Here is a 19,786-nt window from a genome sequence, read left to right on the forward strand (position 1 = left end):
GCCCCCTCCGGTCCGCGTCTTGTCTCCCCACCCCCGGCAGGGGCAGGAGAGGGCGCAGCTGTCCCCTCAACCACCCCCCCCGCCCTCGTTTCCCTCCCCCTCCCCCCCAACCCGCTTTGTATCTCCTCCGCCTGCCTGCAGAGAAAAGGCGGCCCACGCTCTTCTCGGGGCGCGAGGTCCAGTAAACCCAACGTTGGAGACCGAGGGCCGGGAGGCTGGGAGGCTGGGTGGCGCCCCTAGCCCCTCAGCCCCACGCGAGCCACGCGGGCGGGGCCGGCTCCAGGGGGAAAGAGGGAGCCTGTTACCCGTCCCCCAGGGCCGCCGTGCTCCGGGAATCCCGAGGCTGCCCAGAGGCCCGCGGGTGCTGGAGCACTCGCTCTCCAGGCCTCGGGGCGCTTCCTACGCCCTCCGTTCCCTCCTCCCCGCCCGCCTCTCCACCTTCTGTCCCCGCCGGCCGCAGGAGGGATCGAGTTTCCTTTGCCGAGAGGTGCCCGCGGCCTGGCCGCTCCCGCCCGGCCCTCAGGGAGCACGACGCTGCGCGCCCCTCGGGGAGGTGCTCCCGCTCCAGCCCCGGCTTGGCGTTTCCGGCGGCTGGGGAGGGGGTGGTGGCTCCGGTTTTGGGAGCCCACCACCTGGGTGGGGAGCTGGCTTGAAGGAGCTGGGGCTAAGCCGGGGGGCGTGGAGGGGCGCCTCAGGAAACCCGACCCCTCGGCGCTCAGGGCAGCGGGCAGCAGGCGAGGGGGGACGCAGCTGGGGCTTCCAGCGGCTCCCTGATGGTGCCGGACGTGCGGGACCCGGGGGCGGGGGTCCGCGCGCGCTCACTTTTCCCTCCCAAGCCACCTCTGGTTCATTGAATTGGATCACGCCAGCTGCTGACGCCACTTCCCCTGCCGCCTCGGACTCTGAAATCTAGGATTGTAGAATCCGTGCTCCAGCCGGGGTGGTCCCCCAGGGCCCCCCAGCGGAGTCAGCCCTCTCTCCCGCCCGACGCTCAGCCGAGAGGAGGAATCTGGGGACCGGTCGGCCTTCCCCTGCCTGGCTGTGGCTGTTTATAAACAATGACTTTTGCAGCTAAGACCTGCGGGGCTCCCTAAGGATGCGGTCACGTGATTGGGGCGGGGGGGGGGGGGGACGGCGGCTAGAGCTTCCCGGGCGCCTCCCTAAGTCCCGTCGCTCATCCTTAAGGTCCCAGGCTAAGGAGATAGGTGGGTGTGTGTGGAGGTTAGGGCCCTCAGACAGTCTCCAGATCTGGCCTGGCCCCAGCAGCTGTACCACCCCCCCTCCGGGCCCCGGGCGGGGGGGAGGGATTAGAGCACCGCAGATAGCTGGTGTGTGTGTGGGGCGGGGGGTGGGGGGGGGGAGGCTGGGAAGGCTTCTATGAGCGTCGGTGGGGGTGGAGGGGCAGATGCTTCTGCCCTTGCTTCCTCCCCCTCCCCCTTCCCTAGCCCTGGACTGGGTAATCCATCTAGGTGCCTGGAGCGGGCAGCTCTGGGCTAAGCCTACTTCCTGCTGCTGAGGGGCTGGGAAAGATGAATGGGAAGCAGAAGGTTAGCTGAGACCAGGTCCCCGCCCCCACTCCACTGACGTCCTATTCCTCCCTAGCTCCCCTTGGCTCTTTTGGTGTCCCCATTGTCCTGGTTTGCCTTGTCTCTGCAGCAACTCTCTCAGTAACTTCAGGGACAGCAGGCATGACCTGTGTCCCCTCCTTGTAAGTGGCAGTATGTCATTACTGACCCCACTGAGCTGCCACCCCTCCCTCTTCAGCTCCTGTTCTGTGGCATGGGCAGTTGGCTGACAGCTGGTCAGCCATGGGTGCTGGCCTTGGCCAAGGGCTGGCACTGCCCAAGCCTGGGCTCTAAGTGACCGGAGTTGTTGAGTGCTGCCTGTGTTCTGGCCCTCAGGCACTGGTGAGGAGACCCTCCCCCCATCGGAAGCCAGAGAGTAGCCTTCCTTCAGTCTCCTCGGTTGTGGGCCCTGCCGTGGTACCCCCTTCCCAGAAGCCTGATGCATCTCCCCTTTGCCCTCCTGTGGTTCAGAGTGTGTCATCTGCTGGTGGTCTTCAGGACCATGTCTAATTCACAGTGTCAGTGGTCTCACAGGCACCCCCCCCCCCGCCCTTCCCCCACCTGGCCTCTGCCAGATCAGTGAATGATGGGGACAGTTTCAGCGGTCTGGTTGCCCTAGGAGGGCATCTCCTGGTCAGGGACAAGCAGTAGCTGGGGTGGAGGGCCTAGATAGTATCCGCATAGGTTCAAGGGCCCCACCTCTCCTTTTCTTCTTTCCCGATTTCCCCACATCCACTCCCAGCCCAAACATCCAGCAGGACTCCAAGGGTGACAGTGTGCTCAAGTTTCCTTGCTTGCCCTCTGGTGCCTACGGAGCCAGCTCTCCTGTGCCCCCAGCCTAGTGGGTTTCTGCATGGGTCTTGGCTTGGCATTACCCATCTCACCCTCCCCCATCCCTGTGTTGCTGGTCTGGGTGCTGTCCCTGAGGGGAGAGCAGACCTGCGTGTGCACCCAAATGTTCACCTGGCCCTGGCGGAGGTACAGTGACTATGTATGAACAAACAAGGGCATTTGAGGGCTTGGCCTGGGAGTCCTGATGCAGGCTTGTGGGTGGGCTGACTTGTGCTGTGTGCTCCTCGTTCAGCAAATTCTGCCTTGGGCATGTGCTGTGTGCCTGGCCCCGGGCCCCGCCGAGGGTGCCGTGGGGAGCGGGCTGTGCTGGCTTTGACTGCCGTGGAGCTTACTGTTGTAAGGTCCTGTGGCCTCTGGTCATGAGGACGGCGTAAGCGTATATCAGAGGGGCCAGCAGGGTCTGAGCTTGGCAGTGACACTGCTCACCTCCCAGCCACCGGCTGCCCCCAGAGTGCTGGGGTGCAGAGCGTGTGCCTGGAGCTCGGCCCGGGGGCGTCATGAGGTCACCTTCCCATTGCGTCCATTTTTGGGCCTCAGTAGGGTGGCTGGACAGAGCCAAAGGTAGGGTGGAGCCCGGGTCAGATGACAGAGGATTAGAGGTTGGCGGGCTGGGCCCCTTGGGGGAGGGGATGGTGGGGGAGAAGGGACAGCTGGGGTGGGGGTGGAACCTGGCCTGCTTGCCCCTGAGGCCCACTGCTCAGGCGTCCTCACAGAGCAGAGCAGTGTGCTTGAGGGAGGCTGTGTGCTGGCAGAGCTGGGGCTGCTGATGAGCACAAGGAAGGAGGCTCCGGCAGGGGGTGGGAGTATGCACTCTGTCCCCCTAGGCCACCTAGAGCCTGCTGGGAATGGGGAGGCCCAGCTGGGAGAGGGCAGGGCCCAGGGCTGGCAAGTCAGAGTGGAAGGTGCGGCAGTTATTTATAGGACCCTGACACATGGCCCCGATGGCACCACATTTGCCTTGTGGTCAAGGTCTCCCAACAAAGTGGCTGTGTTAGCCTCAGCTGGAGCCAGGCCTGTATGACCAGTCTTTATCCTCACGGCAGCCGTAAGAAGAGCCGTAAGAAGAGCTCTCACACAGTGCAAGGGAGGAGCAGGTGCCCTGGGAGTGGGGCCCACCCGGGTGCCTCCCAGCTTCCTCTCACCTCCCCCCTTCCCCAGGCCCCAGCCACCCATTGCTCCCCTCCCCCCACATTCTGCATTTCTGTTTCCTCATCTTGGTGTCCATCTCTCTGTCCCTGGGTGTCTGAGGACTCTTCCTCCCCTCTCTTTTGTCTGTGCCCACACCCTGCCCCATGTCGCCTGTTCCTTGGCCTCTCCCTATCTGCCTGCTCTGTGTCTCTTTCCTCTGAGTTTGCACAAGGCTTTTGTACCCGCCTACCCTTGGAGCAGCTTGTCCCTGAACCTGAATTATTGATGGAGATGGTTCACCCACTGGACAGAAGGCTCCTGAACCAGGCATCATCTCTGGGAGCATGTCTATAGGGGCTCAGGACATTTGGCTAGGGAACGTGGGCATGGAAAGATTGCAAGCATGGCCTCCAGACTTCCCTGAGCTCTGGGGGTCCCGGCTGGGCTGGGGCCTGGGGGTGAGCTGGGTCCCCACTCAGCAGAGCCCTGCTGGCTCATGGCAGGACTCAGAATGAGGCAAAGGCCGTTTTGCCCAGGGGCCTGCAGACCAGGATGTGCTCACTGGGCTACGTGGGGCACGGAGGGTGTTCTGGGAGGGTCCTTGTGGGCTGAGGTATGGGGCGAGAGTGAGCACAGGAGGCCAGCAGCTCGCTGACCACGTCCCTCTCCCTGGACCAGGCAGTTTGGATTCAGCTTTTCCCTTACAAGCTGTGTGACTTTCACGATGTGAAGAGAATGTTTCTGTCCCTCCTTCCTGCTGGAACCTAAGGCCAGGCCTTGCATTGTTCTTTTTCCATGAGTTTCTAGAATCCTTGGGTCCTCCCCTCAGTGTTAGGCCTCTTTCTTACTACAGGAGAAGAGACTACAGGAGCACGTCAAAAAGGCAGCCTGCATGGGCTTGGCAGGCAGGTAGTCCTTGGTTTCCCTATAGGACCTTGGGCAAGCGGCAGGACCTTCATCTATAAAGTGTGGTAATAATGGTTCCTCTGTGCTTATTTGTGTTGGAGAGTAAAGCCTTGGACGGTGCCCGGCACATAGCAAGTGCTCACTAAATGCCAGCTCTGTGGGGCAGGGCAGTACAGTGAGGCCACCCTGGAGCCTGCCGTCCCTGCCTCGGCCTGCTTCCCAACCTTCTCCCTGTGAGTGTCCATTACAGGCCTCTACAGACAGCTAATCCCTGCTGAGCCCTTAGCTGATCAGGGCTTATGATGGTGTGCGTGTGTGTGCATGCCTGTGTGTGTGTGTGTGTGTGTGTGTGTGTGTGTGTGTGTGTGTGTTTAGAGGGGCAGCCGGCGGCAGGGGAGGGAATCAGACAGCTCTGGAGTGAATATCAACTTTCCTACAGATAAACTCGGTGGCCCTGGGTAAGTTATTCCCCCTCTCTGGGCTTCTTCACTTTGGCCATCAGTAAAGTGAGGGGGGTTGCTCATCCGTTCTTTAATTCATGGAAGGAACATTGAGCACCCACTATGTGTTGGGCACTGTTCTAGGGACAGGGGGTAGAGGGCTGAGCAAAACCAAGCCCCACCCTCAGGGAGCTGACATTCTAGCTTGGGGAGACGGTAAAGAAACAAACATGTGCTGGCAGGTGGAGTGGGTTCTGAGAACTGGGCTCAGCGTTTCCCGAGCATCCCTTAGTTACCACTGCTGAGGACTCAGGTGTGGATGTGAACACGGGCTCTCACACAGTGCAAGGGATTGGCCAGGGAGAGGCTGACTGGAAGCTTCTGGGCTCCAGGTAAGAGGGCACCTGGAGGAGGAAGGCTTTCCGTTAGATGTCACCCTTGGATGTTGTGTTTCTCTAAAGACTCTTTGGGAAGAGTTTCTTTTTGGGACTAAAAGTGTAAAGGAAAGGATGCCCATGCTAAAACTGCTCAGCAGGGCACTGACGGAGGACAGGCCCGGGCAGCTTGGAAGCGGGGCAGGGGCTCTGGGTTTGGAATGTAGAATGAGGGGGTCAGAGGGGCCACTGAAAGAGGAGGAGGTAGGCACCAAAGATGACCCAGACTTGGGGGTGGATGTTTGTAAGACTTTTTAGGAAGCTGAGTCTGAATCTCTCCCTAGCATTACTGCCCGTGGGCAAGACTCCTTGACCTCTCGGAGTCTGTTCCGTCCCTTGGTATCGGGGTGTGTGCCTTGCGGGGTGCTGTGCAGATTAAATGCACGGGGCTCACCATTTCCCAAAGGAGCTGGTCTTGTGCTGTGGATGGGACACCCTCGTAGGAACTGGCTGGCACCTGGGGGTGCTGGTGCCTCCCCAAAGGGGCTGTCACCTCCCAAAGAGGTCACTCACTTCAGGCAGAACAGACTCCATGCTAAGGGCTGACAGGGGTCAGGGCTGGGCAGTTGAAAAGGGAAAGGCAGGCCTCTTCTTGTTCCGAGGGAAGAGTTGGTCAAATATTAACTTGATAATAACAGCCATGGTTTACTGTGTACCTGCTGAGTGCCAGGTGCTTGGTGAAAACTCTCATCTCCACTGCAACCAGGTGAGGTCATTATGATTCCCATTCAGCAGATCAAAACACTGAGGCCCAGCAGTTGTATGACTTGCCCACGGGCTCTCCTGGTCAACTATCTGGGTTACCAGGTCTCTGGCAGAGATGTGAAATGAGATGTGAATCTCTAGTGACCCCTGCTGACCCCTCCTGACCAGGAAGGCCTTGTCTATCAGGTGGATCATCTGACAGATTTGGATCCCCAAGACCTTCTTCCTCCCCCATTAAATGAGTTTTGGGGGCTCTTGTCCCCTCTGTCTAGCTGTACACTTGGGGTGTGACCTTCACTCTTATGGGACGTGTGGTGGGCTCTGGGGTGTGGAAACTGCCGGAGGTTTCCTGATGTAGCCCAAAGCAAGGGTTTCTGCATGCAAATAAGGACTAACGAGGCAATGTGGTGTGTGTTTATGTGAGCGTGTGTGTTTTCCCAAATATAAAAGCTGTATCCAGTTCATTCAGTGTAAAGAAACACTCTCTATTCTGAGATTCTGTCTACTTTTGTTTGTATTATTGTAACAGTGTTTCTTTTATGAAATGATGTTAATAGAGTTGTTTTTTAATGTTATAGAGGAGGATATAGTCATACAATTGACCATACACACATGCTGGTCTTTTCCTGGAGTGGAATCTGAAAGTCTGGGACCTACTACCCACCCCTGGGGGTGGGAGGGGGGAGGGGGACCTTGCTGCCCAGCCCCACGCAATTGCTCTGGTGGGAGGCAGGTCTCCTGGGTGCAGGCTTGAGGCTGGCCCAGGGCAGCCTGAGGCAAGCTCCCTAGAATATCTGCTCCACGAGGGTGGGTCCCGCCTCCTATGGTAGCTGTGGCACCTCCAGCTCAGCACATGGCACGTGCTCAGTGCATAACTTCTGCACGGGTGCGTGGATTTCTCAGGCAGGGCTGGCCAAGGCCTGGGAGATGCCCTGAGTGTTCAGGGTGCAGGGTGGGTGGCGTAGGAAAGCCAGGACTGCAGGATTTCAGGCCTTCAGAGAGCAGAAAAGGCCAGAGTTAGAGCTCAGGGCTTGGAGTCAGATGGAGGGGCACCTCCTGCGCCATGCAGGCCATTCCGAGGGACCCAGGCATCACAGTGCCGTCTCCCCCAGTAAAATGGCCCAGGACCATGGCGGGGTGAACCTGAGCCAGAGGCTGCAGAGCTTGGGCCCAGAAACCGGGAGTGGGCTGGCGCCCTGCTCGGGAGCCCTGCCTGGCTTTAGGCCAGATGCCAGAGAGGACGTGGCCTGGGCCTCCTGCCAGAGTCTTCTTCCAACCTGAGAAAGCTTTTAGGTGACACAGGCGCTGGGGATCGCTGACCTGGGGGTCTGTGTGGTTTGCTGAACCCGCGACCTCGCTGTTAGGGCCGGCGAACTGCTGTCCTCAGCCCCAGCCCCGCTGCACTCTTTGCTGGACCTCCTCCCTCTGCTTCCTGGACTCACCTTCAACCACACTGCAGTGCGGATGGGGTGGGATTGGGGGCCCAGCATGGGTGGAGGGGGGGGGGTTGGAGCCTGGCTGCGGGGATGGCCTCAGGGCACTGAGAGCCTCTTGGTGCCCTGCGGGTGGGCATTTGTGCCCCCCTCATGCTGTGTCCAAGCCTGAGGCGATGCGCTGCCCCCCCCCCCCGTCCCCCCCAAGGGCAGTGAGCCACGGCCGCCTCCACCTCTGCAGCACCAGGGCCGCAGTGTCTCTGGGTTGTGCCCCACAGGCTGGGAGTGAGTGGGCGGCTGCCAGCCACAGAGCCACAGGGCCGTAGGGAGGGACTCCTTGCGGCTGGTGCTGGGCCAGCGCTCCGAGGTCTTCTGGGCCCCTGAAGGCTCCCTGTTCCTGGCTCCCAGGGCACCTTCGTAGGGACGTCCCTGCTGGCTCCGTGTTTTAGATGCCTCTACCCACACTGAACTAGCTCCCTCAGCTTATTTTTCTGGCTGTCCTTCCCCTGTCTGTGGCTTGCCCACTGCGGGCCAGTATGCTGAGGTGCGGCGGGTGCTGAGAGAGAACCTGCCCTGCCCTCAAGGGGCTCCCAGTGCCCATCATGGCACTCGGGGGAGACTGAGGGCAAGGGCACTGGTGCCCTGGACATGAGAGCCTCTCATCCACCTGGGGCAATCAAGGAAGTCTCCTCAGAGGAGGTGGCACTTGAGCTGGGTTTGAAAGGCAGAGAAGGTGGGTTGTGGGGTGCGCAAGGATGTTTCTGGCAGCCTGTTGAGGGTGGCTGGAATGTGTGTGAGTAAGGGTGGTGGTGGGGGGTGGAGCCCGAGACTGAAATGATAGGTGGTGGGGGGTGGGGGGGAGCAGGCCCCGGAGGGCTGGGAGGGACCCCAGACCCCTATGCACCTCAACCTGCTTATCTTTCTTCCTCACGTGTTGCCTGAGCCATGGGTCTGTCGTCCAGTCTGGGCTTAGCTGAGGACCCAGTGTCTCACTGGCCAGGGCCCAGGGAGCCCCCCGGCTTTGAGGAAAAGGAGCCCCAGGGTAAGTCCTGCATCCCCTGAGGGAATGGCCTCTGGCTTGGCCAGGCTGGGATCCAGGTGTGCCCGGGAAGGGGGCCTGGGGTAGGGCTGCCATCCTGGAGTCCACCCTGTCAGGTGATGTCTGCTCCCCAAGCTTGCCGGAAACCGCACAACGTCTTATACTCCCTGCCTCACATGTGTCCCTGCTTCTGGGTTTTGGGTCCCCAAGGTGACACTGAGGGTGAGTGGCACCTCTAGGTTTGGAGAGCTTAACAGCCCGGAGGGGCCATCATGGCATCAATTCACCCTCTCCAGGCAGCCCTGTGGGCTCCGCCCTTCATGGCCAGGCCACTGGTCAGATGGCCACATGGGGGTCCCCTAGTTCCTGGGTTGGAGCAGGGGGGTCCTCAAGGGAGGAGGGGTCGTGCCAGCGGGTGGGGTCTCTGGCTGTCAGCGCAGACTGCAGGGAGAGGAGTGGACAAAGGAACAGTACTGTTGTATGGATGGAGGCCCAGGGGCGGCTCTGGCTGGCGAGGCGGTTGGCCTTCTGCTCCCGCCTGTGGCTTGAGGGGCTCTCAGAGGCTGTGAGGCCGGAAGGCAGATTGGGTAACGGGAGAGCCTTTGTCAGACTGGCTGCTTTTCCAACAGCTGCTGCTACTTTCTTTGGACCCTCTGCTCAGCTCAGCCTCTCCCCAGGACTGTGGCCAACATGCCTGAGCCCTGGACGAGCCTGGGCCCACCATTGGGCACCAGGGACAGACCTGGCGCAGGCAATCTGGGCTGGAAGAAACCCCGCAAGGGGCCCCCTGCTCCCTACCCCCATCCACTATAGAGCCCCTATTTCTCTGCTCTGAGGGGGCATCATCACTCTGCCAGGACATGATAACTATCTTGGGGGTCAGATACAGGTGGGGGTGATGCAGGTGCTAACCTCGGGCCCCGGGCACTGGCAGTGGAGCAAGGGCAGAGATTGAACTGGGGTTAAGAGGTGTGTGCGGGGAGGAAGACAGACCCTAAAAGAGAGGATGGAGTGTGGCCCCAGTGACCGCTCACCTACTCTGCAGGCCTGGGCCTCTCTGCAGCCCCGTTTCCTCCTCTGTAAATGGGAACAAGAGTTCCTGCCCCACAGGCTTGTGTAGAGGGTCCAGGAGGAAGTGAATGCAATCAATGCCTGGTCCCTGGTGGGAGCTGACACATGGGTTTTTTCCCAGGGAGCATCTTGGGGAAGCACCTGAGAACCCACACGTATGGACCATTCTGGCTTTGGTGTTTTGAGCTGTTTTGCTTATGACAGGATTCTTGACATTGAACTGTGGTGTACTTTTTTCCCCTTCTTTTTTTTCCTGTATTGGCTGAAAAAGCTAATTTGGGAGGTGGTGGTATCACCTCCTGGAGGAGGGAAGTCAGAGCCCCCGAGCCAGAGCCCGATTGAAGGAGGTGGTGGTCGGGGGAGGCAACTGGTTCAGGTGGGCTGTGCTTTCAGGGACCGGGCGAGGGGCACAAAGCTGGGGTCAGAGGTGAGGGGTCGCCCATCATTCGTTCATTCGAGGAGCCTGATGTGCAACGGAAGACTCCAGGATTGAGAGACTTGGGCTGAACCCTAGCTCGGCCTCCAAGCCTCAGTGTGCCCATCTGGGATTTGGGAAGCATGAGACTCTCCTCTCCATGAGACAAGGTGAACCCGGGGACTCCTGTAAGTGCTAGTGGCAGAGCTGTGTCCCTGCTGGCTCCAGCTGGCTCTGGAGAGTTTAGGAGGGAGCACAGTCTTCCTGTCTCTGTGGAATTTTGTGATTTATGAAGAACACTTATACCCGCCATTTTTCATTTTATGCATTGTCTTGCTGACCCGTGAGGTAGGCAGGACTGGATTATGGTTCCATTTGGCAGGTGAGAACACTGATGCTTAGGGAAACCCTGGGATTTCCTCCCTTCTGTTCATCAGACTTGGCCCCAGGTTGGTCTTTCCCAGGTGCTGCCACCCCCCTCCCTAAATCCAGGGCTAGGGAGAGACTGCTGAAGTGCACAGGTGCATGTCTAGGCATGGGGTGCGCGCGCGTGCGTGTGTGTGTGTGCGTGTGGTGGGGAAGGCGGCCCCTGGTCGCCCCAGGAGGCTGGCACACCAGAGGAGAAGGTAAAGCTGCAGAACTGGCCCTTCCCTGAGTTGGGGGGTTTCCTCATTGCCTGGCATTCGCCAACCAACTTTACAAGAGGTTTGAGTGTGGCTGTCCCCAGGAACCAAGGGACCTCAGAGGGTCAGGTTTGGAGAGAGCGGGTCTGATCCGCACTCCCTGGGGAGCCCAAAGGTAGAGGGGGAGCTGAGCACAGGCACCATCGCTCCCACCTCCCATGAAGAAAGAGCTGGGGGGCCCTGGGGCAGGGGAGACTTGAGGATGAGCTAATTGCTGCAAGTGTGAGCTGAGTGAGTCGTGATCTAAAATGAGAGACAAAATCCACAATTCATTGGATGCATTTGCTGAACCTGGGACAGGACCCAAGTACTGTTGTTTTTCTGAAATAGTAAACCAAGCCAGGGGTTTATTTATTTGTATCCTCTCTCCACCCCTCAAGGATTCAGTCTAACAGTCTGTCCTGGCAGTGGGCTTGGCTCAGCTAGAATGTCACTGCCCTCCCCAAGTTGACTGCCTCCCCCTCCTGGCTGGGTGGACTGTGGGTCTGGAGGAGGCCACAACCAAGGGGGGGCCCGGGGCCCAGGCTGTGGATTTGAGGGGGGCCTGCTCTGGATCTGGTGGACCAGTGGGGGCTTCCTCCTCGTGTCTGGTCCTGGCACTGCTGGCCTAGCACACTGCAGAAACTACCTGGAGGGCAGGGCGGGAGGGCTGAGTCAGCACTGTGGGAAACCCACAGGCAGCAGCAGGACGGGACCCGGCGGCTGCACCCCCACTGGTGCCACTGCACTCACAGGTCACCCTGTCCGCTATGCACCCCAGGACACCTGGGGAGGCTGCCACCATGTTCTCCAGCTGGTGCAGTGCTACCCCCGAGCCACGCGGTGGGGAGAGAGGCCTCTGCACAGCCACGTGCTCTCAGCACATCCTGAGACCTGGGATTCTAGCTTGTGCTCTCTCTCCCCCGCTTTTTTAAGAAAAAGAATTTATCTACTTATGTAGCACAAGCCAGGGAGGGACAGAGAGAAAGAGAGAGAATCCCAGGCAGGCTCCTCACTGCACAGAGCCTGACATGGGGCTTGAACTCACGAACCGTGAGATCATGACCTGAGCCGAAAGCTCAACCCACTGAGCCACCCAGGTGCCTCTCCTTCCCCTTACCTGGGCCTTGGTCCAGGCACTTAACCCCTTCCGCTATGGTTTGCTCCTTCATAGAATGTGGTAACCATCTTCCCTGTTTCACCCAGAGTCTTGGGGGGTGAAGGCTGGTCCCGTGGTGAGTGTGTGATCCTGGCATCTGCACCTAGTAGACACTTAATGCTAAGTGAGTTGGAGTGTAAGGCTGCAGTGCAGAAGCAACGGGAAAGGTTTTGCAAAGCACCTTCTCTAGTGTGGCAAGGTGGCAGGCTTGGGTTCAAATTCTAGCTGTCCTCCTCTCAAGCCCTAGACTTTGGGCAAGTTACTTACCCCTGAGAGCCTCAGTTTTCCTATTTGTGAGGATTAAATGGAGAATAGTGTCTCCATTTCACACCAAGGGTACTGGAAGTTGGCGTGCCAGCTTACGGGCTCAGCTCTACACTGGGGCGGGGGTGGCTGAGGCACCTTAGGTGTGTGTGGGGTGTTCGACTGTGCCTTGGCACTCTGTGTGTGTCCTGTTGGGCTATCCTGGCTGAGTCCAGGGCATGCTTGGCCCACCAGTAGTGCAGGAGTCCAAGCCCAGCTTGGAATCCGGATGGTGGGCCTGAGGGCTCCGGGGAGGATGGAAGGAGGCATTGCTTGGAGAGGGCCTCATGGGGGCCAGGTGACTTTCATCCCTCCCACCCTGACTCCTTCTCCTTGTAGGCAACAGAATCCCTTCCAGCTTTTAGAAGATCTACAAGTGTCCAGAGCTGTAGCAAGGGATGGTCAGGGACCGACCTTCAGAATCTGGGGTTGGGCGTCCGTCCAACTTGCCCGTCTCTGGACAGCCTTCCCCTTCAGTACGCAAAGCTGCCTCCTTTGGCACATTCCTGTGATTTTTTTTTTTTTTTTTTTTTTTTTTTGAGAATTGGTAACTCTGCCTCACTGTTCAACTTCCCCTTGGTGTTGAATTGTGTTTCTCCTGGCAAAGAGGGCCCCAAGGGAGGAAGGGGCAGTAGGCATGAACCCAGCAGGCATACAGGGTGTGCTGGTGTTTGCTATGATTTCTGGGGGTCTCTGCCACCCCTCCCTGTCCTCACTGCATCAGCCTTCTTGGACACTTGACTGGGAGCCCGGATGTGTTGAGTGAAGGGATGTGGGTCAGATGCCTAGGGTCCGTCCGTACTCGGTGAGACAGGGACTCCTGTGCTGATGGTCTGAACAAGCCCTGGGAAGCCGAAATGGATGGGCCTCTCACGGTCACCTGGTCCTCACCTCCCTCCTTTGACTATAGAGGTGGGACACCGAGACCTGGAGCGTGACGACCTGTCCAGGCCTCTGGCGGCCCCTGAATGATCCCCCTGAGCTGCCCACTGAGCCAGTGAGGCCTCTAGGCCCCTGTTCCTGCCCACTGCATCTGCTGGGGCTGGGGCTGGGGAAGATAGCACCTTCCCCTTCGGTACGCCCCTTGCCCACCCTATCTCTCTAGCCTCCCCTACCCCACAGAAGCACTGAAAAGCAGGTGCAAGGTTGTCAGAAGGAAGTCTGAAGGGGCGCCTGGATGGCTCAGTCGGGTGAGTGTCTGACTCTTGATTTTGGCCCAGGTCATGATTCTGCTGTTCGTGCATGGAGCTCGCTTGGGATTCTCTCTCTCCCCCTCTCTCTGCCCCTCCCCTATGTGCACACACACACTCTCACTCTCAAAATAAGTAAATAAACTTAAAAAAAAAAAGAACAGAGAAGGAAGCCTAGAAAAGCCTGCCCTGGCCCCTGAACATTCATTCCGCCTGCCAGGGGCAGGGGCGGCCATGTGGCACCCCCTGGTCTGTCGGCGGTCCCACTTTCTTCCCCCACCCCAGGCTTCACCCTTGACCGGATTACCTGGTGGTCGGCCCCTCCCTCCCCTCTAGTCCTTTCCCACTTCTCCTGCCTCCACTGGTGGAATGCAGCCGAACTAGACTTGCTCCTCTGGGGAACCATGAACAGCCAGTCCCCACCCCTTGATTCCCAACTGTGAAGTTGGGGGTCTGTATGGTGCCCTCATGGGTACCGGGGACTTGTGGACGGTTCAGGGCTGTGGCAGGGGAGCTTCCAGGCAGATGAGGGCCTGGGAGTAAGCACAGGGGCTGGGGTGAGGGCCCCCCTTCCCTTGACTACTGGGCCAGGGGTGCTTGTCAGCACTTTGGTGGCTGGACTGGGTGGGAGCTATTTAAAGGTGATTCCAGGCATCCACTCCCTTGAATAACAAAAATAACAACAGTAGCCAAAATAGTAGCAATAATGTGTTTGAAAAAAATACCACTATCTTGTCTCCTTTAGGTGCTATTTATTTATTTTTTAAGTATTTATTTTTGAGTGAGAGAGAGAGAGAGAGAGAGGGGATGAGCGGGGGAGGTGCAGGGAGAGAAGGGGCAGAGGATCCAAAGCAGGCTCTGTGCTCACAGCAGAGAGACTGATAGGGGGCTTGAACTCATGAACCATGAGATCATGACCTGAGCTGAAGTCGGACACTCAACCAACTGAGCCCCCCAGGCGCCGGTAGGTACTATTTAATAGTTACAGTTTCACAGATGTGGACACAGAGCATTCCAACAGGTGAAATAAATGAATGACCTGTTTGCGTACTTAGGTTGAACTTCTCTGATAGGAATAGATGTAAGTAAAGGACTAAGGACATCCAGTGGGGCAAGTGAGCCTCTGTGGCGGAGGTGGAGTCAGGGAAGGCTGCCTGGAGGAGGTGATGTGAAATAGCAGCATGAGCTGGTATCAGTAAGGAAGTAGGGTTTCCTGATGGAGATTTGGGGGCCCCAGGGCTGGCCTTTGCTTGGCCCTGATGCAGGTGGGTGCTGGCAGGGACTTCATCCTCCCTTCCTCCGGCCCTGGGGTCATGCTGTGCTGAGCTGCGGGCTTTTTTTGCACAGGCTGTTCCCCCACCGAGCTAAGCAAGCAGCCGATGAGGGGTTTGTGGGAGGCCGTGCACTGGAGGGACAGATTCCACCCCCTCTGTTGGTGGCCAGTGTCCTAGAGCCTGGGGCTGAGAATAGCACCCACACTTGCATGGAGGGGACAGGTGGGGCGGGGTGGTGGCTCTGGGGGTGGTTGTGCTGACATCTCTGAACAGGTGGTGTGGGGTGCTGGGCCAAGGGTGGGGTCGTTCCTGTCCTCTGCAGGCCCCACCCAGAATGACAGGAGGCCAGCAGGCGGCCCTGTGTCACTCACATGCCCTGGCTGTGAGCCTTCTCTGGACCTCTTCCTGGGGTGGGCTGCATCCCAGGCTCGGGGCCAGCAAAGTCAAGGTGCATCAGGGCTGCTCATGGGGGCTGCCGCTGGTCACAAGAGGCCAGTACTCTTAGCTGCTGTTCGGTTTCCTTGGGGCCTTTACCTTTACCATTTTACCCTCTTACCACCAGAGGGGGCCAGGGTTAGGGGGTGGCTTGCAGGATCCTAGCAGAGCTGGGGGGCGGAGGGTGCTGCTGGGGGGAAGTGGGGTGGATTGGTATTTGCTGTCCACCAGGAGCGTCGTGCGTAAGCCTGCGTGAGTCATGGGGAACAGGTGCGCTGGGCGGCAGGCACCGGGAAAGTCATGTGTGGGCTGAGGGTGGGAGGGCGGGGCGGGGCAGGGCCGAGGTGGGAGAGGCCGCCTGAACTTTCTGGCCTGGGTGTGAGGAGTCCCAGGTTAAGATGAGGGGAAGGGGACAGAAAGGAAGTCACCTACTCAAGCACACCGCATCCTTAATCCTCCCATGAGGGAGAGGTCTTGGCTCCATTTTACTGATGGGGCTCAGGGCTTAGAAAGGTGTACTCCCTACGTAGGGTTTCACAGCCTGGGCCTGCTCCCTGAACCTTCTGCCCTGAGTCCTCTCCCCATGGAAGAGGTCCTTAGCCGGAGATGCTCCTCCCTCTCTCCCTCCCCTTGGCAGCTCTCCAGACCAGACAGACACTCTGAGCTGGCCCTCCGGAGTAGGAGTGACGGAGCAGGGAGGTGGGCAGGGAATGAATGCAGAAGCCTGATGCAGGGTCTGCCCTGGCTGCCCTGGGCTTCTTGGCTGTTGTGTCCCCACCTCCCTCCTTGACATCTCTGGGCATCTCAGACTCACCATCTCCAGTGATGACAGCTCCTTCCCTCTTCTCACTCAAGCCCTGGAGTCTTCTTCACTTCTCTTAGTCACCCCACATTCGGCCACTTCTCACCATTTCCTGCTCTTGCCAAACCAGCTTTGGCTCTACCTGGGTCACTGCAGACACCTTTGAAATGGGCTTCCTGCTCTGTGAGTCAGATCACAGCTCCCCGGGCTTCCTATTCCGTGGAGAGCGTCAAAGCCAGAATCTTCCAGGAGCCTGCAGCTAAGGCCCTGTGGTCTGGCCCTGGCTGCTAAGGCCGTGTGTGCAGTGGTTAGAGCAATGGCCTCTGGAGGCAGGCTTGGGGTTTGGATCCCAGCCACCCTGCTGGCTGGCTGTGTGACCCCGGAGAGATTTTAAAGCAGTGCCTTGGTTTCTTGCTCTGGCCTTGCTCTTCCCACCTCAGGGCCTTTGCCCTTGCTTGACCTCTGCTTGGCAAGTTCTCTCCCCTTCATCAGGTCTCAGGTGTCACTTCCCTGAGCTGCTTCCTAAGAACAGCACTTCTCTGGCCTCACTCTTTCTGTGCATTGCTGTGTTTTTGCTCAGAGACTCTTGTATTACCACCAGACATGCCTCCTCTTTGGAGTGTTGGCTCAGGGACTTCGCTTTGCCCCCTGCAGAACAGAGCCAGGCAGGCTGGGGGAGGGTGTCCAAGATGAGCCCCAACCCAGGGGGCCAAGTCCCAGAGTCCATGGGGTAGGGACTCCTCACTGTGGAAAGTCTGGGAGGGTCAAAATCAAGTGAGAGCCCTTGAGGAGGGAGCAGCTTGGGCTGTCCTGGAAAAGTTGGTGAAAAGTTCCTTTCTCCCATGGGAATGTGGCCTGGGTGAGGTGGGGTGCTGTGTGGGGAGGTCTGGATAGTGGGTGCCTTCTGATTGTGGAAGGGGGTGGCCAGCCTTGGTCTGGGTGCTTCTAGCCCTTCCAGAAGCCCTCCGACCCACTGTGGAAGCCTCCTTCTGCTGTTGACTAGGGATGGGCTCCGCCTGGTGGGTGACCCCTGAGGGGAGGGGAGTCGTCCCAAGCCTGGGCCCCTCTGGCCCCCTTGGGGCTGTAGTGCTTCTTTTGGCCTAGACCTCCTCTTGGCTGACTTTTCTATCTTAGCCCTGAGATCACGGGCTTTGAGCCTCAGTTTCCTCCCCAGTGGAACACCTCCCTCTTCTCACAGGATTCGGAGAACACTTGTAAGCCTCTTGGATGCCTTTGGCTGAGTGACTGCTGCTGATTTGTGGTTTCCACCTCCACTCTGGCAAGCTCAGCTGGGCCCTTCCGGGCTCTACCCGACCTCTTCCCCCTCCGGACGTGGGCTCCTGCTGCCTCTGCTCCCCTGTGCTCTGTTCTGGGCTGTTCCCATCTCCCTACCCCAGCCCACCCTAGCTTCCTCTGGGCTCTGGGTGGCCCTACCCTGGCCGCTGGCCACAGGCTTATCTGCTGAACAGGCTGGAATTTCAGGTCCCCTGGGAGGGGAGGGGAGAAGGGAGAGGGGGAGGGGCATTCTGGTCCACAGTTGCCTGGGGTGAGGGCCTTCCGGTCCACCTGGACAGATGGGTGTGGAGGAGTAGGAGACACCCCCTCCAGGCTCCCTGCCGTCTCAGGGGTTAGGCCTCCAGCCCCAGGATGGACCACGTCCTCAGGACTCTGTGCATTCTGGCTTTTGACCAATCAGATCTCAAGGCAGTGTGGTGGGGCTGATAGAGTTAGCAGGCCGAGTTTTTTTATGTATCCAGTTAAGGACGTAAAAAAGAAAACCAAACATCACTCTTTACTCTCACCAGTGTTTTGTAAGGGAAAGGGAAAATTGCTGAAAGAGGAAGGAGATGATTTTAGACTGACCGTCTCCCAAGCAAGGCCAGTTGACTTCCTCAGCCAGGGGCCCACAGAAAAGGATGATGAGTCTTTGTGGCCTGGTGTCAGGGGCCAGTGACTTCCAAAACACCAGGACCTGTGGGCGTGAGGCAAGGAGCTTTCTGGGATGGGGGAGGGGTGGGCGGGTGCAGCCCAGCCTCTTTCAGGTTGGCCGGGAGGAACCTGGAAACGTTTTTCTAGTGTTGTATTTCCTTGCAAAAGTCTCGACAGCTTTGCATTCTGCTACGCAATCTGTCTATGTTGGTTATGTCACAAAAGTGCTTCCGTTACCAGTTACATCTCCGGAAGGCGGCAAGGATGCAGCAGCAGGATGAATCTTTTGCAATAAACCCTGCACGTGCTGCCTGTTACTGCCGGGCATCTGGGTGCCTCCCACTTGAGAATGACAAGTGCAGTCTGGGCTTTGGAAAACCATCAGGTTTGGGGGATCTCTCTGAACCTCAGTTTCTTCATCTATAAAATGGGACAATAGCCCCCACCTCAGGATGTCCTGCTGATCTGAGCCCAGCTGAAAGCGGGGGTTAGGGTGGTGGGCTTCTCTCAAGGGGGGGTCCTTGGACCTTGCACCCTGGGGTCATGCTTTGCAATGTGATCTTTGTGGAGCTTAGAAGGAGGGGTGGTTGTGGTGCCCTCGGCTGGAGCCTGCCAGGAGCCTGGCTGGGGAGGGGAGCCCTTCAGAATGTGAGGTGAGCCGACAGCATTTTTCCCCCTGGGAGGAAGGCAGGATGTGAGACGCCTGTCCCCAGAGCCAGTCTCTCCTGCTACCACCTTGCAGCCAGCCTGGGGAAATGGAGGTCCTAGGACAGCGGTGTAGAGAGACCAAGAGAAGGGATGCAGGCCCCTGGCCGGGCTTGTCTTTTGGGGGCTGCAACGTGTACGTGTGTGTGTGCGCGTGTGTGCGTGCATGCGTGTGTGTGTGTGTGTGTGTGTGTGTGTGTGTGTGTGTGCGTTTGGGGGTAGAGAGAGGGAGCTGGAGTCTAGAGGCTCCCTCTCGTCCCTGAGACCCACCTGCCTGGGGCTGCCGGGCCCGTTCCTGGCCTGGAGCCCATGTTGCCACCCTCAGCTACTGTCGGTTTCCCTTTCTCTGGTTTTCTCTCCATTTCCCCTTCCTCATTCTGGGTTCTCCTTGCACAGTGTCTCCTGGCCTCAGCTCTGCTTCTTGCCTGGCTCTGTGGCCTCCTTGTGGTTCCCGCTGCCTTCCCACCATGCTGGGGGGCGACCAAAGGGCCGTGGGAGGGAGCCCCATCAGGAAGTGTGTGCGAGTGTGTATGCACAGACATGGGGGTGAGCATCAGCAGGTGAACGTGTGGGTGCTGGGTGTGCCTGCCGCCTGTGCATGGGAGCCTGTGAGTGTGCACACGGGTGCTGCGTGGGGGGCCTGAGTGCCAGGGAGCATTCTTGCCTCCTGGGGATGGAATGCTGTTCTTGGCTCTTGCCCAAGGCCAGTGTTTCCACATTTATCTTTCTTAAAAAGTCTTGGAGCCTCCAGGAAGTTGTAAGGGAAAGCCTGATGTGCGGCCAGCCTGGCTCTGCAGGAGGGCCTAGGAGTTTCACTGGCCAGGGCAACTCTGCCGCGTGTTCCGGACTTGCTTTGTGGGACCCTGGGCTCTGCTCCCAGGCAGGGGCCTGAGTGGCTTCTCCCTCCTGCTGGCCACAGCTGGGCTGGAGTGGGGCCCAACTCCTTCCAAGAGAGGTCAGGCCCCTCCTTCTATCCCTTTCCTCTTGGTCCCTGCCTAACCCTAAGGCACAGCAGGAGCTCTGAGGCTGCTAACCATGTCAGACTAGTTACTGGGAGACCACCAGCCTCTGGGGGAAGTGTTGCTGCTTGCTGTGAAGGCAGAGCCACCTGACTGCTCTTCAGGGAGCTCGTGAGGCTCCCTGGAGGGAGGGGCAGACTTTGCTGGGGCTGGATGCTACATGAGAAGATGGAGCTATTTCCTTGTGCCCAGGGTCAAGAGCCACACTTCAGGGGTGGCACCCCATGGAAAGGACCCAGGAGTCAGGAGCCCTTGGGTCTAGCCTTGGCCAGGCCACAGGCCACCTCAGCACTCTGTCCTTCTGTCTTCTTTCTCATTAA

At 58.7% G+C, this 19,786-nt stretch overlaps 1 protein-coding gene across 15 annotated transcripts in view; it reads left to right on the forward strand.

Annotated features, from left to right (window-relative positions):
- BIN1 (bridging integrator 1) overlaps positions 1-19,786 on the forward strand; it is a 55,618-nt gene that overhangs the window by 472 nt on the left and 35,360 nt on the right. The gene's annotated exons all lie outside the window — the stretch shown is intronic.

The sequence above is a fragment of the Puma concolor genome, chromosome C1, assembly GCF_028749965.1.
Source record: "Puma concolor isolate L17-30 chromosome C1, mPumCon1.1.hap2, whole genome shotgun sequence".
Classification (NCBI taxonomy): Eukaryota; Metazoa; Chordata; class Mammalia; order Carnivora; family Felidae; genus Puma; species Puma concolor.